Here is a 23,005-nt window from a genome sequence, read left to right as displayed (position 1 = left end):
TTTATTTGTCAAGTTTTAAAAAGCTAAAAATCCGAGGGGGGTTACAGCTGCCTCTGCTGTGTTATACATGTTACCAGGGAGATAGGGGAAAGCTGGCAGCCACAGGCCTTACCAAGCTCCCAAAAGGCTGGTCTCACTCTCACTGTGCCCCTCCAACAACACTGAGTTTATTTCCAGACACCCAGTGAGCAGGGCTGAGAACTTGCCCCAGGCTACAAGCCTCCCAGCTGAGAAAGCAAGCAGACTTACACTTCCTCGGCTGTCCCGCGGAGCCCGAAGCAGCAATCCACCTCCTTCAAAGGGTCTGTGGATTCTCTCGGCTTTTTTGGTATGTTTCTGCAGTAGTTCTTGGAGCAAAAGTTTACAATGTGGGTCTCCACACACTGCCCTGTCCAGCCAAGTAGGAGCTGCAAGTTAATCCTGCCTCCTATCCACCATTTTTCTTCTACTCCAGTGTGATATTTTGATACTTGTATACAATGTGCAATGATCAAATCGGGGTAATTAGCATATCCATCAAACATTTGTTTTTTGAGTGTGTGTTGAAAACATTCAAAATCTGCTCACCTAGCTGTTTGAAAATGTGCATAAGCTGCTGTTTATTGTAGTCACCCCACAGTGCTGTAGAACCCTAGAACTTGTTCCTCCTCCCTAGCTGTGCTTTTAGATCCATTAATCAGCCTCTTCATTTGGCTCACTTCATCAGAGTCCTCTGCAGGATTATGGCTTGTGACTTCATCTAACTTGCTAGTCAGTTACTACTTTTGCTTTAATTTTTTAAAAATAGCTTTATTGAGATATAATTGATATATAATGATGTACATACTTAAAGGGTACAATCTGAAAAATTTTGACTTAGATAAACCATAAAACCATCAGCACAATCAAGCTCTCTCGTTTGCTAACTGTATCCTACTAAGTGACTGAAGACCTCTTTTTGGCACCTGTAAAATGGAAAGGATGATAGCAATCTCTACAGCATATGGGTTTTATAAGGTCCAAAGAGATAATATAATGCAGTACTTAGCACAGTGTCAAGCACACATTAGGTGCTCAGTAAATAGAAACCTTGTTGCTAAATAAACAATTAGAATTGAAAATAGAACTACCTTATGATCCAGCAATCCCACTGCTGGGTACATATCCAAAGGAGATTAACTTGGTATGTCGAAGAAATATCTGCACTCCCATGCTCAGTGCAGCATTATGCACAATAGTCAAGATGTGAATTAACCTAAACGTTCATCGCTGGATGAAATAATAAAGAAAATGTGGTATACACTCACAATGAAATATTGTGTACTCAACCATTAGAAGAAGGAAATTCTGTCATTTACAACAGCATGGGTGAACCTGGAGAAAGTTACACTAAGTGAAATGACCCAAGTGCAGAAAGACGAATACCACAGGATCTCTCTTATATGTGGAATCTAAAAAAGTTGAAATCACTAGAAGCAGAAAGTAGAATGGTGGTTACCAGAGACTGGAGGCAGGGAGACTGGGGAGATCTTGGTCAAAGGATATAACATTTCAATTAGACAGAAGGAATAAATTCAAGAGATCTGTTGTACAACATGGTGACTATGGTTGATAGCAATATATTGTATACTTAAAAATTGCTAAGAGTAGATTTTAAGTGTTTTTGCCACAAAAAAAGGTAAGTGTGTGAGGTAATACAGAAGTTAATTAGCTTGATGTAGGCATTCAATGTCTACATATTTCAAAACATCATATTGTACATTATACATAGGTACAATTTTTATTTGTCAAATTTTAAAAAGCCAAAAATGCTGCTAGATGTATAATGCTATGGTATCTAGGAATCTGCATTTTTATAAATATTCTAGTTAATTACAATGCAGTTATTCCTCAGAAAACACTTGGAGAAATACAGATATGACTTCTAAAATGTAAAAATGTCCATTGTACAGCACAATTGCCTGCAATGGGTATTCCTGTATTTTTTAAAATAATTTAATAGAACAAATTATATATTGAGACAATTTAAGAATCAAAGAGGGCTTTTCATGTTAGGGAACATGCTAAACTTTTCTTCTTAACATGCTAGCAAAATTTGCATTCCAGGGTTCTTTTAGTCCTAAGGGTATCACTTATGAGAACCCATGTCATGTCTTATTAAAGCTGGTCAAAAAGTTCGATTTTGCAGCTAGCAGGCTTAAAATACCAAGGCTTCCTGTGGAAACAGAGAATGAGACTCTCCACGTTCCAACTTCAAGGGTAATGCAGGAATCATATATTTTGGAGTTTTCAGAGTGAAACGATTCAGAGAGGCTCTATAAAATTAATTGCCTTGCACCACTCTTAAAGCAGGTAGACCTACAGACATATAAAAACCCACTGAATATTTAAAAGTTTCCTTCCAGCTCTAAAATGTTTTTTTTTAGAATTAAATTCAAAATTATCTAGGGCAAAATGCAAAATCCAGTAAAAATAACATCAGATGAGGTAGTAAATGGGCAAGGTCTGTTTTTATATGCTTCACACTTACTGACTCGTGTCCTCCTTACTTAATCCCTGTGAAGTCGGTGTTACTATTAATTTCATTTTACAAATGAGAAAACTGAGCCACAGGGAGACTAAGCAACTTGTCCAAGGTCACAGAGGGAGTACTAGAAAATCCAGGATTGGAACCGGAACAATGGGATCCTGGTGCCATGCTCTTGACCTCTCTATGATAATATGCTCTGTTCATATTTTAACCTCTTTGCTTGCTCCTAGCTCTGTCAAATGTGCATATCAGAATATTAAAGTATCAGTCATGGGACAGGGTGCAGTGAGAATTTATGAAACTAAATTATCATAGAGTCTATTGTGTTTTACTTTTTAATGAAAAAGGTAGTTGCTATATAACAGGCTAAAACTTAGCTTGAACCATGTGACATTGCCAAGAGTTACCTACTGTTGTCATTTTTGACCTAAATTGATAATTTTTTAGTTGACTCTTGGCTACTTTGTATGGTTCAATCAAATATATAATTCACCATTGAATCGTGATGTACAGTTTATGAGAATATTACCCCACTCTTCTGTTTGCTCCTCACAGTCTTGGGAGGTGGAGAGAACTCTGTTATTACCCCTGCTTCACAGAGGAAGAAATGGCGGTCGCATTGAAGAGACCTGCCCCAAATGGTGCAAGGTTGGATAGTGACCAGAACAATCCTTCACCACTGCTCGGTTCCTCCCGTCACCCTCTTGTCCTGGTGGCAGCCAATGGCTGCTTTTCAGTGGCCAATATGCAGGGGTTTTAGGCATCACTTTGGACAGGCATATTGAATTCATCAAATGCAACTTGATAGGAAACTTGAGCAGAAGATATAAAAGGAGGGTGCCTACCAGCCAACGGCAAGGGCTGAGACAGGAGCCAGGGCAGTGCACATTATATCGTTTCCAGAGTTATTGGCAGAGAGGGAATGTCCCCTCCTCGTAATTTTGATTCCTCCACACTCCGTCCTGTCTCTGCATCTGATGACTGAGGGCTGGTCTCTCCTGGGTCGCCCGCAAGCTGCCTCGCTACAGGGAGAGCCAGGTGTGAGGCAACCTGTCTCTGGTTTCCCATGAGTGTTCTCCTGCTTCTCTGTGGTATCTGGAGATGACCCTGCCTGGTTCCTATGTGAAGTGCAGTGAAACAACCTCCTTTCAATAAGGTGTGTAAGACCCGGCTATCCCATACATGACATGATACATACACACAGGCTGTTGCTGATGACCATTCAGGGCTTCCTTAGGGGACATGTGCCTTGACCACAGGCTCTGCCCCATCCTCTTCCTCTGGGGAAGAGAGGTGAAGGAGCCAGACTCCTGATGCCAGCCCCCTGAGAGCTGAGAGGGACAGGGTAAAGCAAACATGCAGAGGAGGGTCTCAGGCAGTCTCCTGGACCACAGCTGAATGCACATGGACCCAGCATGGCTGATGGCAGCCCATGGGGGACACGGTAGCACTGTCTCTGTGGCTATTTGTGTTGTTTTGTTGAATTGGAGGCATCCGTTGAGGATGATGTCATTTAGATGAAAAACCACTAAAGTGGGAGCCAGCAATTCTGGATCCTAATCAGGGTTCTGTCTATGGGAAGCTGTGTAGTTTCCCACTGGCCTTAGGTAATCCCTGCCAGGCTGTGCCACCCTCCCCAGATTCATATCTACCCACTTTCCCCTTGAATCAAAACTGTCTAGCCATTCCAGGCCATGGCAGCTCCTAAGCCAAACCCCTTCTTTCCTTCTTGAAGGCCTCCACAGGTTCCCTTACCCTCTGACTGAAGTGCTCCTGCTGCAGTCATGGCCAGGTGAACAACTATTCAGTTTCCTAACTCCTCCTCCCCTCCCTAAGTAGGTTTTCATGCTCTGCTATTTCATAGCAACATTTTTTTTGTCTGTCTTCATACCTGTTTCAATCATCTGTTGATGCATAACAAACCACGTCACATGTAGTGGTTTTAAAACAACAGTTTATCATTTTTCATGATTCTTTCCAGGTGAAGCATCTGGTTCATCTACTTGGCTGGGGCACTGGGATGCCCCATTTCAAAGTGCCTGAGTCTCATGGCTGGTGGTTGGTGTTAGCTGCAGCTAAGACTCAGCTGGGGCTGTTGGCTGGGGCCTTCAGTAGTTTCCCTTGTGATCTTTTCTGGGTACTTGGGCTTCCTCACAATATGGCAGCTGGATTCTGAGGAGGAATGTTATGTGAAGTGAGGCAGAGGTTGCCTGACTCCTGAGGCCCAGCCTCACAACTGCCCAGCATCTGCCACATCTGTTATTGCTTGAAACAGATCACAGGGACAAGGAAGAAGATTCTATATCTTGATGGAAAAAGAAAAATTTACATTAGAAAAGGAAACAGGATGTGCAAAAAAAGTGGCAATCTTTGAAAACTTGGTCTATTTCAGTACCATGAATCACACGATCATCTCTTTTGATCTTTATGTTCTTCCTTGAGCTGCAAATATTTTGAGAGCAAGGACCATTTATATTTGATCACCACTGCTTCCTCAACCTCTTGTACCATTTTTTATATACTTGTAGAATAAATGGAAGGTGCATTTATTGTGCCTTGTACAAATCACTTCACCTCGATAACCAACTTACATTCTATAAGACAATAGAGCTAGATCACATGATTATATGTAAAGCTTCAAGTTTTACTCATAAAATTATATGACTTTTTACTCAACTGAGATAGCCTAGCAATATGCTTATGGATCCTTTAATAACTGGTATACAGCTGGGCAACTATCATCTAATTTTAGCCTGAGAGCTCTCTGGAAAAGCCTACTGTTGTTCTGGCACATGGTACCTATTGAATAATTCCATTTTGTAGCAAAGCCAAAAATAATAATCGTGTTTCATAGTTGAAGGCTTTGCAAACCACACCATAAATGTCCATACCCTTTGGTCACCCCAAAGATAGGTCATTTTTAAATTGGTAGTCTTGACAGTAATGGTGATCATACAAATAATGTAGCTTCCTTTGAAAACACCCTGAAGCATTCTCATGGAAATCTTTTTATCTTCACTGTATCCTTGTAAAGTAGGAAATGGACGAGTAATTGTTTGTGTCAAATGACCATTTCCTTAGGTTCAGTGGATTGGGCTATTATTGTGCATTTCAGTGGTACAGTTTCCATTTTACTGCTGCTCTTGTCGTGATGATGAACTTCGTGGATCCTTGATAAGTATATTTTCCACTGCCTCAAAAGTACATATTTATTTGTTTCAATGAAGCCATTTAATAATACCTTTTTATGAATAATATTGATTTGAAAATATAATTTGAGCATGAAATATGATGTGATGTTTACAAGAATTGGAGTGCTTTCTCTAAATTTGTACTTTCTCCCCAAATGTTAAAATTCTGGGGCCTGTGTTATTATTATTATTACTTTTTTACAGAAGAAGCTTCTTCAGGCAAGAAAACACTTTTGTGGTACTATGTGCATTAGGAAGCACAACATGATAGCGCATTGAGAACATGTCTCAATTAATAAAATATAATTTTCATGTTACTCAAACTGTGGCAGATCACAGGAAAAGAATAAAATTTCTCATTTATTTTATATTTCACTCATTATAATTTTAATACAAAAATCTGACTTTATTGATCTTTATTTCCTTCTTTTTTATTTATTATTATTATTTTTTACTATGCCTTGACTTTGTATAGAATAAAATCTGATTTTAAAAATAACAAAGTAAAAGGAAAAACAATGAATCAATTCCATTTGGGAATATAGACACGAAACCAAAAAACTGTACAATATTAGTGAATCAAATTCAGCAGTAAATTAGAAAATGAATCCTGCTTGACCAAGCAGGGCTTGTTCCAGAAATGAAAAAGAGGTTTAACATGCTCAGCGTACTCATTATATGAACACAGTAAACAAACATATAATTAAATCAACAGATTTAAAAATCACATTTGACTAATTTTTAGTTATTTATCGCAAAAGCTGTAAATAAAATAGAACTAGGAGGAAGCTACTGAGAGATAATGAAGGTGGTTCATAAAAAACTACATATTTTGAAATATTAAACAACTGAAATGTGGAACATGACTGCAATGCCCCAATCGCCATTATTAAACAACATTATTTTTGAGAGTCTAGCTAATGTAATAAAATATAAAATAAGTAAGTCATACCAAGGTTAGGATAGAAAGATCAAAATTATCTTTATTTGTAGGCGATAGGATTACAGGCTTGGAAAATACAATAGGCCAGATTTTAAAAACTGTTGCATTCCAAAGATATTTTGTACACAAAATAAAACATAAAATTAATACCTTTAAAGATAACATCAATAGATAGAAATTAAATGAAAAACTGCCAATGTATAATAACAATAAAAGCTATCAAGTAAATGAAAATGAATTTAACGAGACACATTTAGACATAAAGGAAGGCTGTTCCTCAGTTTTAAGGAGGATGGAACTGTAGAGATGCAGGCCTTCAGAACAGGGTTTCTGATGGCTCTGCCTCCACTCCCAGAGAGTCTCTCAGTAGTGCCTCTTCTGTGCCAGCCCCTTCTGCATAGGTGGGCAGATGCCATAGCACCCCCAGGCCTCACACCCACTCAGGGCCCCTTCCCTGAGGAAGAGAGATGATAGCATGTCACATGGGCCCAGAAGAGCAAGGGAGAACCTTCCCCAAATCCCCCAGCACAGCACTCCTCACATCTTTTCCACCAGAATTGGTTCACGTGCCCATTTTTGAGCCAGTCTCTGGAAAGAGCTATGAGCGTAGACAACCTAATGTAATCTCTGGATTAGGATTATCTTTCTCTGAAGAATATGGCAGAGAATTTATGTTCTGAACAAGTTTGAGATTTCATTAGTAAGGAGGAGGTGTAAATGAATTAATTCTAAGTAAACAACAATCAGTCACTTGAAAGAAAACAAAGATAGACTCCTACCTTGTTCCGTGCACAAAAAATCCAAGTTTAAATAATGTATTAGTTCATGTTTGCACGGCTGTAAAGAAATACCCCGAGACTGGGTAATTTATAAAGAAAAGAGATTTAATTGGCTCACAGTTCTGCAGGCTGCACAAGAAGCGTGGTCGGGGAGGCCTCAGGAAACTTACAATCATGGCGGAAGGCAAAGGGAGAGTAGGCATGTCTTACACGACAGGAGCAGGAGCAAGAGAGAGAGCAGGGAGGTGCCACACACTTTTAAACAAACAGATCTCATGAGAACTCTATCATGAGACAGCACCAAGGGGATGATGCTTAACCGTGAGAAACCATCCCTGTGATCCAATTACCTCCCACCAGGCCCCACTTCCAAACATTGGGTATTACAATTGAAAATGAGATTTGGGTGGGGACACAGATCCAAACCATATCAAATAACTAAGTGTAAAACAAACCCATACAAGTATTAGAAGAAAATATAGAAGAATGTTGCCTAATCTTGGGGTGAAAAAGGCCTTGTCAAGCAACAAACAAAACTCAAAGGACATACAGGCAGACAGAGGCTGGTTTCACGATAGAAGTTAATCATTTCTATATGGCAAAAAACAGAAAGAGTCAAATAGCAAGTGACAGGGTAAAACATTTGAACTATATGTGGACAAAGGTTTAATATCTCTCATATACAAAGAACTTCTTCAGAAAAGGAAAAATAAAGATCCAGTTGAGAAGTATCAAAGGACATGAACAGGCAAGAGAAAATACAAAAAGTAAGAGAAAATTAAAACTCTCGACCTCATTAGTATTAGGACAATTAAAATTAAAACAACAAAATACCAGATTTACTATCAAATTTTAACAAATTAGAGAAAGTTTATAGGATCCAATATTGGAAAGGATTTAGAGAAACTGTACTCCCTGGTTTTACAGATGGGAGTGTGCATTGCCCCAAATGTTAGAGGAAGTAATCTGACAGTATCTGTTAACTCTATGATGGAGAAATCCCACTTTTAGCAATATGTTTTACAAAAATTAAAAAAATAGAAATATGCCCAAAGATATTCTTGTGCATTTATTGTAAAAAAAACACAGAACACAATCTGAATATCTATCCATGGTGGAACTGCTGTAAAAACAATGCAGCGTACATACTGTGCACTAGCATTGATATTAAAGGCGTGGGTTAAACCCTGAGTAAGAAGGCAGCAGTGGTGGCATAATTGTGAATGTTCTGGAAACCCTCAACAAATCCAACCAGAGCAATTGAAATAATAAAAACTCATTATCTATGAATAACATTTATAACAAAATGAGGTGATAAGGTGTCTCCCAAACCACAAATAAAAGCAGGTGGAGTCAGACCACAGATGGCAACAAGGCCTATGTGATACAGGCTGCTGGGCAGGAGGTGGTGAGGGAGGACAGGACACTCTATGAATGCTCCACACCAGCCAGCCAAAGCTGACCTCCTGGCAAACCTCCACGGTGAAGAGGACCCTGCCACTTTGCTCTCGAAAGTCTCCTGTCTCTGTCAATCATCACTCGTTTATTTAAAAAAAAATGTTGTTTGTATTTTTGTTGATATATCATGGTTATACATATTTTGGGGGTACATGTGATATTTTCATACCTGTATCCATTGTGTAATGATCAAATCAGGGTAACTGCAATATCCACCATCTCAAGACTATATTTTCTTTGTGTTGGGAACATTACAATTCTTCTCTTCTAGCCATTTTGAAATATGCAATAAATTATTGTTAACTATAATTTCTCTGCTGTACTATAGAATACTAGAAGTTATTCCTTCTAACGATATTCTTGTACACATGAATCAACTTTTCTTCATCCCTTCACCTTCCTTCCCTTCCCTGTAAAAAGTATTTTTGCATCTATATACATGAGAGGAATTTGCCTGTTCTTTTCCTTTCTTACAGTGACGTTGCTTGGTTTTGGTGTCAAGGTCATGCAGGCTTCAGAAAACAGGTTCCTGGGGGTTTCATTGATTTCTGTTCTCTGGAGGAGTTTGTGTAAGATTTGCATTAGCTTTTCACTGGGCAGCTATTTGGGTCCGGAGTTTTCTCTAAGAGAAGGTTTTAATTTATGGTGTTAATTTCTTCAATATTACAGGATTGTCCATGTTTATTATTTCTTCTGGAGTCAGCTTTGGTGAGTTGGAGTTTCCTAGGAATTTGTTTACTTTTCTCTTAAAAATTTAAGTTTATTGGTTTATTGTAATTATCATCTTACTATCACGTTCCTATCTCCAGAACCTATAGTGATGTGCCCCCCTCCCTACCTCCATTTCTGATTCTTGGGGTTTGTGTCCTCTTTTTTACATTGATAAGTCTTAGCAGGAGTTTGACGAGTTGCTTCTTTCAAAGAAAGAACTTTCGCTTTATTGAGCCTTTGTATTAGATGTCTATTTTCTATTACATAAATTTCTGTCCTCTCATTTTATTCTCTTTCTCCAACTTTGCCTCTTTTTAAAAAAAATTAATTTAGTAATCTCATTCTAATTTCTTTAGATGGATACTTAGGCCACTTGGTATTTAGTTATTTATGTTCTTTCATGTATCTGTTTAAGTTTTAAAATTTCCCTCTAAGCACCGTGTTAGCTGCATCTCACAAGTGTTTACATTTTTGTTATCAAGTTCAAAATAATTCCTAATTTCCATTGTAATGTCTTCATTGATCCATGAGTGCTTTAGAAATTTATCCCTTACCTTCCAAACATATGGGAATTTTCTAATTAGCATTTCATTATTATTTTCCAGATTAACTGAGCAGTGATCAAACAGCTCCATGGGACAAGGAGAAGCTGGGCTCACCTCATGGAATATGGCCGAGACCTCAATGGGCCTGGAGGTGACGTGGTGGCAGCTGGGGTAGAAGCAGCTGGGGACCTCTGCAAACAAGGGGTGCGGGTCCCTGGAGTCAGGAGAGGCTGAATGCATCTGATAAGGGGCATAAATTGTGTTCAATGAAATATCTTTCATTAGTTTGGGGAAATCTTCATCCAGTATCTCTTAATGTTGCTTCTGCTCCAGTCTGTGCTGTTACCTCTGAACAGGACACTGTATTCTCTTGTTTTTCACCCTTTCTTTTATGTTTCACATCTGTTTGTCTCTTTGTGCTTTATTTGGAATCTTTTCTTCTAATTTATATTCCTATTTACATATTTTCTCCGTAGCTGTATCTCATCTGCTATTTAGCCCGTTATAAGCTTCAATAGCAACAATTTTATTTTTCAGAAGAATGTCCATTGTTTTTCTTTAAAAGTTTCCAGTTTTCTGTTGAAATTTTCAGTCTTATTCATAATCTGCTTAAACATATTGAGGTAGTTAATTTATAGACTGCGACTCAAAGTGGATTTTAAATGCTATTGAAAAATTTTTGTTTATTTTCTTAGGTGTGATAATGGTATAATGGTTAGGTCATTAAAATTGTATAGTGAAGTCCTTAGAGGGGAAATGATATTATGTCTGTGATTTATTTTTAAATACTCCAAAAAAGTGTGTGTGTGTATATAACTGGTGAGGATGCATAATTTGTACATGGGAGCTCATTCTGGTATTCTTCCTTTGATGTAGGCTTTAAAAAAGTTTTTAAAAAGTCAGTTCTGATAATTCCATTATGGGGGCAATGCCAGAATTTGCTTCTATTGTCTTTCTTTTCTTAAATTTGTATATATTTAAGGTATACAACTTGATGATTTGATACTGCTTCTATTTTTTAAATTGCCTTTCTTGCTTTACATTCCCGTGCTTTGGTTTTGAGAATATTGGGTTGTTTCTGACTGAATTGCAATATTGTTTATTAAGAGTAGTAGAAACAGTTTGAGGCCTAGTCTGATGTTATCTCCCTTCAGGCAAGATTTATATTTTCTCCTGGTTGGCAGCTGGGGTCTGAGCAACTCAGGTTCCCCATAATCTAATTTCACAACAGATTTGACACCGGGATTCAGTGCCCACAAGGGCTGATTCACAAATGGATCACCCTTGCTCATAGGATGTAGCCTTTCATGGTCCTGACTGAGAATGGATGGTTTAGGAGCCTTCCCTGCCCTTTGGTGGGCCCTGAACTCCAGACCTTATGCTCGCTGCACGGAAAGGCTGCCAGGTGCTTTCCTGCTTCCTATCCCTGCCTCTGGACTGCTTCTGGAAGCAGCAGGTGTCTCTGGGAAGATTGGCTGCAGGTGCTAGGCTCACTCTCTGTCCTTCCTTTTGCTCCCAAATCATGTTCTGTAACTATTTATTGGCTTGTTTGTTCTCTGGTGCCTTCAAGTAGATGGCTTTCTAACAACAACAACAACAAGAACAACAATTACCATCTTTTCTTGTTGTTCTCATATGGCAGGAATGGACTAAGTTAGTCCTCCATTGCCATGTGCCATCTATCTTCTCTCTTTGTCCCTCCTCCTTTGATGGGCCCCTCCCGTCATCCTGACCATCTCTCCTGCCTGGTGGGAGGCTTTTGGTTCCATTGATGAACAGAGTGCTACTCTAGAGTGTGTTGATACTGACAAAGCCCTGGGTAGTCCATTCTGCATACAACTCCAGAGTGTTTGTGTCTCTTCATACCAAGCCCATGTCCCTGATAAGCATGGATCCCTGAGTGAGCTGTGCTAAGACATTATATTATATGGTTGCCTGTGCTGGGGTTGCCTGAGCTTGAAGGAAATGTCTGTGGCAGGAGAGTGGCCTGCCTGAGAACCCCGAATACATCCCAGGACAACAGATGAGGGGGATAACTCACTACGGGTCACTGTGCCTGGGACCAAGCACATTTCTTTCAGCAGCTTTTTGGATGCTTTTGGGGAGTGTGGCTTGAATTAGAGTGTTTTGGACTTTCTAGAAGATAATATGGAACTTCTGCTGGGATTCAGTTTAGTTTAACAAATGTGAAGAGTGGAAGGGAGGAAGGGAAGAAGGAAAGAAAGGAGAAGGGCTAGGAAGAGAGATGTCAGTGGAATGGGCTGTTCTCCTATATTCAGGCCCGAGAGACACCTAGAGGCCACCTGAAAGGTAACCACAGCTCCTTAATGCCTGTGCCTGGAGCATATCACCTGAGTGGGTGGCAGAGCTCAATGTTTTCTACTGTGGGAGAGAAGCTCAATTATTAAAGACAGAAGGATTGGCAGAGCAGGGGCAATCCCATCCAAACACCCCTGCAGGGATAGGTGGAGCTCAGGGGAGTAAGGTCCTCCCTCTACTACTCTGCCTTCATCTTCTGGGCCCCCGTTCCTGCCCTGTCACCCCGTATAGATGGCGTAGCTGATTCATTGAACTCGCCATGTGCTGGCCACCACTTGCGGTGTTTCACATGAGTTAACTTACTTAATTCTCTAAGCAATCCTGTAAGTTAGGAACTCCCTCATCCTTATTTTAGAGATGAAGAAACTCAGACACAAATTAAGTAATTTCTCTGGGAAATGTTGGAGGTGGGAATTCAAACTAGTTTGTTTCCAGAGTCTGTGCTTTTTTGCTGAACTCATTCGTGCTGGAGCACAAAGCCATTCCTGCTAGCTGCATTCCTCCCTGCGGGGACAAACTCCATCCTCATCCCAGGCAGTACTAACCCATTCTGCAGAGGAATAATGACACTGGCATAGTGGGGCTCATGCCCGGACATGGGTCTCCCCTAGACCCGGTTCTGGGCCTGGGTCTCGCCTCCCCTGCTTCACACTTCTTCAGAATTGAGCCTTATGGAATCTGGCTGTGGCAGATAAATCATTCCAAATCACAGAGACTTACAGCCTTTCTCAGAGTTGGAAATCACAATGGTTCCATGATAGGATACCATAAATCTTCAGCTAAATAGATTTGTGATTCTTCAAGGGACTCTAGTTCTGGCTGCTGACAGAAAATACCTCATAAGGCCTATTTACCCCTGGCTTTGTCATCTATCCCAGCAAAGAGACAAAACCCCAAATAGTGCCAAATTAAATTCCAAATTTTGAGTTTGCCATAAGCACTGAAATACAACAAAAACACAGTTTTTCATAGATATCAGTCATATGTAAATAGGAGAAGAAATCAAGCATGAAGTCTGTGTTAAATACAATCATAGTTCTTTTATTTAACAAATTAAAAAGGTAAAAGCTAGCTTTATATTCCTGTCATAGTCAGTTGAGTGATGGATTCATCTGATGGTGGCCTGGACCTCTAACTTTCCTTCACAAGCCTTAACTCCAGAAGAATTAACTCTGCTGTCAGTGACAAGATGAGAGTGACCACCATGACCAGCATCAGGGCCAATGGTGGTCAGGATGGTTGGGCCCAAAGGTTTCCAGGGTGGGGTCACGGTGTCCATGAAATCAACAGACAACCTATCTGATATATAAACTGAAAAGCACTTGAGTTAACACTCCTGAATTTTGAGCGAGCACACACTATGGAAAGTCCCTGAGAGAAGAGGTGGTTTGTTCCCCTTGAGCCAGACCCTAGAGAAACTGCCACAAGAGCATACTCTATCTTCCTCCTACCATCCAAGAAATTACCTGAAGCCATTAATTAGGGTGGCCATGCACAGGGGAAAGGGAGAAACCCAGATTTTCAGGGATACATAGGCACAGGCTCTGGGCTGATACGAATCCAAACCAGATTGGAGATTGATGTGGGAGGTGAGATGGTCAGGGGAGAAATAGAATTTTGGCCAAAGTCTATTTCACAGTAGGCCAGTGGCTCTGGAAACCCATCTTGTGGTTATTTTTCTAGCTCCTGAATGTAAAGTTGAGATAGAAATACTCGACAACTGCTCAAATCTCTACACTGATTTCCTTATCAATGTGGAGGGTGGGGCTAGGGTCCCTCTCGTAGAAATGGTCAAATGGAAACCCCTGGAACTACCTTTCCCTATAAAACCAAAATCAACAAGCATATCTGGTGAATTTCAAAGATGGTGCACCATCAGAAACTTGCAAGATGCAGAGGAGGCGACTCTCGTGTCCTCTTCATGCAGAGGACAGGCGATTCTTGGAGAATGACAATAAATTATCATATGTGTAATAATATATGACTACAACTGTAGCCATTCTTCAAGAGGTAGCTTTTTTGGTGGAGCAAATCAACACAGCCCTTGTCTCCTGGTATGCACCTTTTGTATTGGCTAACGCTTTCTCTACATTCAAATAAATAGAAAGCAGCAGGAGCGATGTGCTTTCATCAGACAGGAATGTTGTACTCCTTCATGGTCTCAGGACCATTTAATTAGAAAACTAAAAAATACATTTTCAAGACTCCTTTGCAGCTAGGATTCTGGAGGTAAATTAGTGTCATTTAGATTCACTAGAGTGAAGATTGTCTAACTATGGCCCAGGGACCAAGTCTATTTTTGTAAACAGGTGCACAGAATACTCATTCATTTACTTATTACTTTGGCTGTTTCAACACTGTAATGGCAGAGTGGAGTGGCTGTGACAGAGAGTCTATGGCCCACAAAGCCACAAATCTGGACTCTCTGGCCCATTCTAGCGCATGTTTGCTGGCCCCTGATGTGGAGCAAGAGGTGAGGCAGGGCTGAAGCTGGGCCTCCCTACAGCTTCTGTCTTTCACTGTGGGTTCAGGAGAGTCATGGATTTCTTCTAAGTTTTTCCAGTGTTTATCTTTGATTTCCTGAGTCTCAGGGACAGTCACATCTCGATGTTTTGGGTGTTAGTCCCTAGAGCTTCCAACCTAGACTGCCTGGCTCCAGCGTTGACCTCAGAGGCAATAATTCCCCCACTGGCCAGTTCTCATTGTTCTGAGGGTCATTTGAAGAGTCACAGCCTAAAACCTGCTTCTTCAATAATTTTTTTTTTTTTTTGAGATGGAGTCTTGCTCTGTCGCCCAGGCTGGAAATGCAGTGGCACAATCTTGGCTCACTGCAACCTCTGTCTCCTGGGTTCAAGTGATTCTCCTGCCTCGGCCTCCCGAGTAGCTGGGACTACAGGTATGGACCACCATGCCTAGCTAAGTTTTGTATTTTTAGTAGAGATGGGGTTTCATCGTGTTGGCCAGGAAGATCTCGATCTCTTGACCTCATAACCTGGCAGCCTCAGCCTCCCAAAGTGCTGGGATTACAGGTGTGAGCCACCGTGCCCAGCCTCTTCAATAATTTTTAAAACACTAAATTCCAAATATTAAATCTTCTTCAATCAAGTACCTAGAATTTCTTTGGTTTCCTAAACTGAATCCTGGATATTACATTCCTCAAGCCTGTGTACCAGTGGTTGGCATTTAAACACACAGAGTTCTTCCTATATATCAATTGTTTGTAACATGTAATAAAAATGTATATGTTATATGTATAAATCGAGACAAAGACGGTGTTGAGGATATTACAAGATTTTAAAATTTAATAAGTTAAATGGCAAAGACTAATGTTACTGCACAATCACAATATGTTAAATGGAAAATCCCCTGCAGAGTGATTTGATTGGAAACATCATTAGGCCCCAGCTTTTCCTGACTCTGAAGCTCTGGTCCACTCAGGAGGTTCTGCCGTGGTTGGAATGTCTGATTTCATAGGTACAGAAAGATTGCTGATAAGAGAGCTTCCTGATTTTTTGGTGTGGGTGCTGTGCTATCTCCAAGGTCTGTTGAAAAAGAGTGGAGGTGGCTGAGCAGCAGAGATGTTTGTTATGCAACTCAGCTTCCTCATGAGGTCATCTCTGAGGGCAGGTGTGGTCTGCTTCATCAGGATATCTCAGGTCTGAAAGAAACCATTGGCTCCAACCAGAGAAGATCTGAGAGTGACAAACCTGAAGTCAATTATGACAAGATGACATCATGGCTTCTGTCTCAGGTAACAGCAGCCATGCACGTCATTATGATGATCTGACTTGGTTTTCTGAGTTTGCCCTGGGGCAGGGTGAGGGTTGGGCAAGGAGCCAGAATCCAGGCATGCTCCCTGGGCACCTTGCCATTATTCAGTTCCTAATGAAGCTTAGAAGCATTACCCCTCCCTGAATCAAAGCATGGGTTTCCACCTCCCTAGCCCCACCCTGAATCCTCCATGCTTCTCAGTTCATTGAGAAATAGGTGGAGAGCCCTCTGATGATTTCGGACTGACTCATTCAATTATTTTGCAAAAAAATGAGTTCAAATTCAAGAGTCTAGGTTTCTTTGAGTTTCTGTTTTCTTCTTCTTTCATTCTATTCTCTCATTTGACCTTTAACTTTTCTTCACAGCTTTAGGGGGAAAATGAGCAAATTCCTCAAAGGTTTCCACTAGAGGAATAAAAAAGACTAATTCCTGGAAATAGAGATGGCAGGTTGATCCCTATTCTTTTGGCACAGAATCTATATTTAATATGATATTGAGAACTTACTGTCTGTAAACATGATAGAACTACATTATGTGTTAACTTGGAAACAAAATCTGTGTTTACCATATTCCAGAAGAGAGATTTCTATTCTTGTCCAAGTGGGACACATTGGGCTCCTGACCAGATGTGGTTTTCTAGAAAGACGAAAAAACAGGAGTAAGACTTCCAAATGGCTTTCGTGGTTGGCCCGCGATTTATACACAATGATGGCAACATGGTGGTTCTCTCCTCTGGGATTTATTTGACATTACACACAATTAGAGCTATGAAACAAAAAACCTTTCCCTAACAAACAGAAAATGGGACCCCAGGAAGCTGAAAAATAATGGAGGGAGCCAAAGATGGGTAGTAGAAAAAGCTGTATCTTATAAAAACTAATCTGGCCATGGGGCTGTTCACAAACAATTCATTATCATTTCTCTTGTGGTCTCTCTGAGGGCTTTCTGGCTGTTTCAATGCTGTATTTTCATAAGATAGTTTCAAACAAAAGGCCAGAAGGACAGTGGGAACAGAATAAAAATTAAACATGTTGACTTTGTTTGGTGCCCTGTAGGTAAAATGTCACATCTTGTCCTCGGCTCCTGAAGTTGTAATTACCCGGCTCATTTCCCAGAACTGCTGTGCAATTCATATTGCTTCCAGGTAACAGATTATGCAAACTCATGATTGCAAACAGGAACCGAGCTGTTTTGAGGATGAAGTTTTGTTAGTTCAGGGTATCTGCAAATGCAGTTGTTTGGCTTCTTTATCATACTCTGGCACTGATGGTAATTGTGCCGTGTAGAAAATGCAGAATTGTTACGAGCGTCACACGCCTAGGCTTGTTGGCAGACGTGGGCCCAGGCTGGCTGGAAGTGTTTCAGCCCTGTGTTTCTGCCGCTCAGGGAAGACAGCTAGGAACTTAATGCACTATTCACAAAGGTTTATCACATGCCTACTGTGTGTTGAGTGAGCTCCAAAGGCTAACATTTCCTACTGGCTTCGGGTAGGATGAGCAGTGTGGCTGTTGGTCTCTCGGGTGGCCTGCCCGGGCTATACTATTCCACTGGGCGCTGCAGGCAGAAGCATGTTTTACTTTTGTGGTTAGAGTACCTCAAGTTTTCTATGAAACTCCAGGCACCAAGTTTCAGTTCCCAAGGAAAAGTAGGGTGCCACACAGTGGCATGGACTGAAGTGGCCAGTGTTTTACCATCCCATCATGAGATGGGAAGCAATTGGCTTCGTTGCTCCTGGCGTCAGTCCATCCAGTAACATAAGCTATTCGCATTACAAGCAAGCAACTGGACAATGAAACACATCTCTTCTCATTTTATTGCATTTGCTTTTGTTCTGCATGCACCCACACACACACACTCATACACACACACACATTCACACACACACACATATGCACATACACACTCTCTTTTCCCCCGGGCCTCTGAGTCCAAAGCAAGAGTTACTGACTAAACAAACTGACTTTTCTTTCATTCTTTCTACAAGATATGAAAGCAAATGAGATTATTTCTGAAACACACCACAACTAAATTGCCAAGTGAGAGTTTTGCATAAAATCCACGTGTGAGGCAATATACGTAATGTTACTTTTAAAGAAATTCCTGAAACTCTTTTCTTCCAAGATAAACAATGTGTGTTTATCACAGATTCTAGGGGATTTCGATTCACTATGGTATTCCAGAAGTATTCAGCTTTGCTCTTGCTTTAGTTCTGTGCATCCCCTTACAAAGTTCTGTTTTGTTTTGTTTCTTTCTAAGTTTACCTATATCATCTTTTTCATCTTTCTAGCCGTTGTTTTACCCAAAGCCCTTGCTTGGGGGCTAGAACACGTTGTATTTGCAAAGATGGTCACACTAATATATACTCCATCCCATGACTCTTCCTACAGTGCAATGCTAACCCCCACTGAGGTGTAAGGGAGTCTCACCCTCACACCTGGGGACACCCCTATTACTGCCTGGACCAATAGAATACAGGGAAAGTGATGCTGTGGGATTTCCAAGCTAGGCCGTAAAAGGCAATATGGCTTCTACCTGGCTTTCTTGGGTGCTTTTCCTTGGCTTCCAGCCACCTCATTGTGAGGAAGCCCAGCCTGCAGGGAGAGGACATGTGTGGGTGTTCCAGCCAAAAACCGGAAGCCTGTGTGGACTGCCACACCCACCAGTTTGTTTGTTTTGTTTTTCATTTGGTGATTAGATTCTCCAGTTTATGTGCCTGCAGATGGTCCCTGCTACTGCTTCGAGTGGCTCAGCAGAGACTCCAGACACCATGAGGCGGTGACAAGCCACCCTGTCTGAATTCCTGACCTACAGGAACTATGACAGGTGATAAAAAGTCATTATTTTAAGCTGCTAAATGTGAGGGGAATTTGTTAGGCTGCCATAGATAACCAATACAGGACCTCTTGTATCCCAGCCGAGTGGTTTAGCTGCCATGTGCAGTAACCTCAGGAATCACCGAGTGGAGGTTCCTCAGCTCTATTTCCAATTTCCTCCTTTAAAAATATATCTTTTACGGTCCCCTTTACTAGCCAGTTATGAAATTGCTGGACAATACAACAGATCTAGATATGTGACATACATTTGTATGACTATATGTTCACATATAACATATATATTATTCATATACCTAACAGTAATATAGAGAAGCAAAAGGAAAATAATTCTTAATAAAATAACATGAAATTCAATATATGGTCATTTCTTCTGCAATGTGTTCCTAAAATCACTTGCTATGGAATTTTGCATAATAAAAATAACAGAGCTTGTGGGGAAATGAGGTTAGTGACAGAATACCCAACACCTATATAGTAAGTTTTTCATGACGTTCATAGGCTCTTGGAAACAGTGACTGTAAGCAAAACTGCATAGAAAGAAACCAATTTCCCTATAGGCTAATTGATATCCACAAGAGTTAAGTTCCTGTAGCATATTTCTGATAGCAAAAACATCACCAAACTTTTAAATGAAGACCCAAACACTTGTAATATTAAACATTAAAACAATAAAATAAATGTAATATTAAACATTAAAATAAAAGCTATAATACATTTAAGACAAATTAATAAAAACAAGTAAGAGAATTGTTTACCTGCTTATTCCAGTTCAGGGTTGAGGGTGGCCGAAGCCTATCTCCAAAGCTTAGGGCGCAAGGCGGGAACCAGCCCTGAATAGGACACACTCCCATCGCAGGGCGCGTGCACACCACCTGCACTCACTCATACTGGGATGTGTAGGCATGGCAGTTCACCTCATAGGCACACCTTTGGGATGTGGGAGGAAACAGGAGTAGCCAGAAAAAACCTACACAGACCTAGAGAGAATGGGCAAACTTCACACGGAGGGTGGCCCCACCAGGGGGAATTCATTTTTTTTCTCTTCAACATTATAACAAAATGACTTTGAAATAAAATGATGTTATTCCAGGACCTGCTATATAATTTTGTAATTAATTCATTACAAAATAAATAATAAAGTTTATTAGAATTCTGCCATAGTTTGAGACACCTTAAATTCTCAGTCAATAAATATATATGTATATATATATATGCACGTAGGTATATATATATATATACATACACACACACATACACACGCCATTTACCTTGACAAACACATGCAGTTTGGGGGGTGGATGTGGTTTTGGAGAAGGGGTGTGTATTAGTCTGTTTTCACACTGCTAATAAAAATATACCCAAGACTTAGTAATTTATAAAGGAAAGAGGTTTAATGGACTCACAGTTTCACATGGCTGGAGAGGCCTCACAATCATGGTGGAAGAGCAAGGGACATCTTACATGGTGGCAGGCAAGGCAGAATGAGATCCAAGTGAAAGAGGTTTCCCCTTATAAAACCACCAGATCTCCTGAGACTTATTCACTACCACGAGAACAGTATGGGGAAAACCACCCCCATGATTCAATTATCTCCCACTGAGTTCCTCCCACAACACATGGGAATTGTGGGAGCTACAGTTCAAGATGATATTTGGGTGGGGACACAGCCAAACCATATAGGGGTGGATGGAAAGGCCTGTCATTTATGGAATGAAATATTTCCATACAAGAATGGGCATTGGCCTATTTTGGTGCCTTCTCACTGGTTTAAAATAAAAATTCTGCTGCATTCAGTGGTAGTTTTCATCTTCAACCCACTGCAAGTAATTTTTGCCCATATTTCAGACAGCTGATAACTCTACTATTTCATTTCGTTGTTGCTCTCAAAGCCACTTCCCTGATGTTGTGCAATGTGGATTCCTACAGGTGCGATGCTTTTGCAATATCACGTGATCTTTGTCTTTCCAAATATTTTATTATATCAAGCTACTCCTCAATATTCAAGGCTTTTCTTTGACATGCATACTCGGATTCTTATAACCCAAATGATTGCTTATGTTTGAGACTCTGTAATGGATACTTCTATCAAGAACATCTAACACTCAGGAGACCAGCTCTGTGCACTTGCAGGGCTCACCATGGGCCAGCTTGGTAGCAGGCGGGAGCACCTCAGCAGGAGACTGCTTTGAGCCAGTGGCATTTCTCATGCACACCACCTGGTGTTGCAGCAGCATGAAACTAACCTACCTCATGGAAAATGGCTGGGCTTTTCTGTTTTTCTGTTTTTGTTTGTTTGTTTTGTTTTTCATTTGGTGATTAGATTCTCCAGTTTATGTGTCATGTATTGTGATGGTTAAAGATGGCTGTAAATTCCTTGCCACGCCCACTTTGAAAAGTGGAGCCTCTTTCCCTTCCCTTTGGATCTGGGCTGGACCTTTGATTTGCTTTGAGCCATAGAATACAGTGGAAGTGACGCTCTGTAACTTCTGAGGCTAAGCTATTCCACACTGGGAACGTTGTCTCTTTCAACTCCCACATAATGAGGGGAGAAGCCCAAGCACCATGGAAAGGCCATTTGGAGGGAAACTGAGCCTCTCCAGTCTGCAGCAAAGTGAAGCTACTAGCTGACATGGTTGGCAAGTGCTGTGTGCCCCATCTTAAATGTCCCAGCCCAGTCAGCCTCCAGATGACTGCAAGTGACACTATGTGGGTCAGAACAACCATCCTGCTGATTCCAGTCAACTTACAGAACCATGAGGCACAATGCACAGTTTTGTTGTTTTGAGCTACTATTTTCAGGGTGCTTTGTGTATGCAAATACATAATTGAAGCAGCATGTGAACAAATTCTTCACAACATGTGTTGTAATAGAAGAAAATTTCAGGCCAATATCCCTGATGAACATCGATGTGAAAATCCTCAATAAAATACTGGCAAACCAAATCCAGCAGCACACTGAAAAGCTAATCCACCATGATCAAGTTGGCTTCATCCCTGGGATGCAAGGCTGGTTCAACATACACAAATCAATAAACGTAATCCATCACATAAAGAGAACCAATGACAAAACCCACATGATTATCTCAATAGATGAAGAAAAGGCCTTTGACAAAATTCAACAGCCCTTCGCTAAAAACTCTCAATAAACTAGGTATTGATGGAATGTATCTCAAAATAATAAGAGCTATTTATGACAAACCCACAGCCAATATCATACTGAATGGGCAAAAACTGGAAGCATTCCTTTTGAAAACTGGCACAGGGCAAGGATGCCCTTTCTCACCACTCTTATTCAACATAGTATTGGAAGTTCTGGGCAGGGCAATTAGGCAAGAGAAAGAAGTAAAGGGTATTCAGTTAGGAAAAGAGGAAGTCAAATTGTCCTTGTTTGCAGATGACATGATTGTATATTTAGAAAACCCCATCATCTCAGCCCAAAATCTCCTTAAGCTGATAAGAAACTTCAGCAAAGTCTCAGGATACAAAATCAATGTACAAAAATCACAAGCATTCCTATACACCAATAACAAACAAACAGAGAGCCAAATCATCAGTGAACTCCCATTCACAATTGCTACAAAGAGAATAAAATACCTAGGAAAGCAACTTACAAAGGATGTGAAGGACCTCTTCAAGGAGAACTACAAACCACTGCGCAACGAAATAAGAGAGGACACAAACAAATGTAAAAACATTCCATGCTCATGGATAGGAAGAATCAATATTGTGAAAATGGCCATACTGTCCAAAGTAATTTATAGATTCAATGCTATCCTCATCAAGCTGCCATTGAGTTTTTCACAGAATTGGAAAAACTACTTTAAATTTTATATGGAACCAAAAAGAGCCAGCATAACCAAGACAATCCTAAGCAAAAAGAACAAAGCTGGAGGCATCACACTACCTGACTTCAAACTGTACTACAAGGCTACAGTAACCAAAACA

The 23,005-nt window shown here is 40.5% G+C and overlaps 1 long non-coding RNA gene across 3 annotated transcripts; it reads right to left on the bottom strand.

Annotated features, from left to right (window-relative positions):
• Nucleotides 1–15,730: 15,730 nt before the first annotated feature.
• On the bottom strand, nucleotides 15,731–20,546 carry LOC129524580 (uncharacterized). 3 transcript variants are annotated; one of them, XR_010130276.1, is made up of 4 exons: nucleotides 20,464–20,546; nucleotides 19,816–20,037; nucleotides 16,792–16,862; nucleotides 15,731–16,113 (listed from the first exon to the last, which is right to left on the bottom strand). It is a non-coding gene; the product is annotated as an uncharacterized lncRNA (long non-coding RNA). The 3 variants fall into 3 exon arrangements; XR_010130275.1 differs by lacking the exon at nucleotides 20,464–20,546 and having other exon boundaries at nucleotides 15,731–16,147; XR_008668408.2 differs by lacking the exon at nucleotides 20,464–20,546 and having other exon boundaries at nucleotides 15,731–16,162; nucleotides 19,816–19,987.
• Between the last annotated feature and the right edge of the window lie 2,459 nt (nucleotides 20,547–23,005).

Source organism: Gorilla gorilla, chromosome 13, assembly GCF_029281585.2.
Source record: "Gorilla gorilla gorilla isolate KB3781 chromosome 13, NHGRI_mGorGor1-v2.1_pri, whole genome shotgun sequence".
Lineage (NCBI taxonomy): Eukaryota > Metazoa > Chordata > Mammalia > Primates > Hominidae > Gorilla > Gorilla gorilla.
The sequence above is the reverse complement of the archived record's forward strand: the minus strand, read 5'-3'. Positions and strand labels throughout refer to the sequence as shown.